The sequence below is a fragment of the Chiloscyllium punctatum genome, chromosome 36, assembly GCF_047496795.1.
Source record: "Chiloscyllium punctatum isolate Juve2018m chromosome 36, sChiPun1.3, whole genome shotgun sequence".
Taxonomy (NCBI): Eukaryota; Metazoa; Chordata; class Chondrichthyes; order Orectolobiformes; family Hemiscylliidae; genus Chiloscyllium; species Chiloscyllium punctatum.
This window is the reverse complement of record NC_092774.1, coordinates 70,082,042-70,082,721: the sequence shown is the minus strand read 5'-3', so window position 1 is coordinate 70,082,721 and position 680 is coordinate 70,082,042. Positions and strand designations below refer to the sequence as shown.

Genomic DNA, 680 nt, shown 5'->3' with positions numbered 1-680 from the left:
ATGGTCAATTCAAAACAGCGTCTACAGGAAAACAACGCACGCGAACCAAGAACTGAACTACAGAAGCAATCATCCCGACTCACACACAAACAAATCTGCAACAGGATGCTATTTCAACGAGGCAGCACCCAGGAACGACGAAGATCAATCAAAAACTGAACAGCACATTTAAGAAGAACGGGTAGTGGATAAACTCCGAGGAAATGCCTTCCCTGACCGGGAATCGAACCCGGGCCGCGGCGGTGAAAGCACCGAATCCTAACCACTAGACCACCAGAGAGATGCGGGCCAAGTCCGTCAGCTCTACTGAAAATTACTTTCCTGAACGGAAATCGAACCTGGGCCGCGGCAGTTAGCAGGCATCCAACATTGTCATTTCTTGTATCCATTGCTCCCGATGCGGTCTCCTCTACATTGGGAGACTTGAGACTCCTCGCAAAGTCAAGTCACAGCGTTTGAGGGAACATCTCCAGGACACCCGCACCAATCAACTCCATCGACCTATGGCACAAAATTTCAACCCCCCCTCCCACTCTGCAGAGTAAATGCAGGTCCTTTTCCAGCACCACTCTGATCTAACCTCTGCTTTCCAGCATCTGTTGTCCACACTTTTGCCTACCCAATAAACCCAGTGTGCCGATTACACATCCACAAACTGACACAAGCAGACACAACGTCTG

General features: G+C 49.9%; 1 non-coding gene across 1 annotated transcript; it reads right to left on the bottom strand.

Annotated features, from left to right (window-relative positions):
- Positions 1 to 208: 208 nt before the first annotated feature.
- trnae-uuc (transfer RNA glutamic acid (anticodon UUC)) lies at positions 209 to 280 on the bottom strand. The gene has a single exon. It is a non-coding gene; the product is annotated as a tRNA-Glu (tRNA).
- Between the last annotated feature and the right edge of the window lie 400 nt (positions 281 to 680).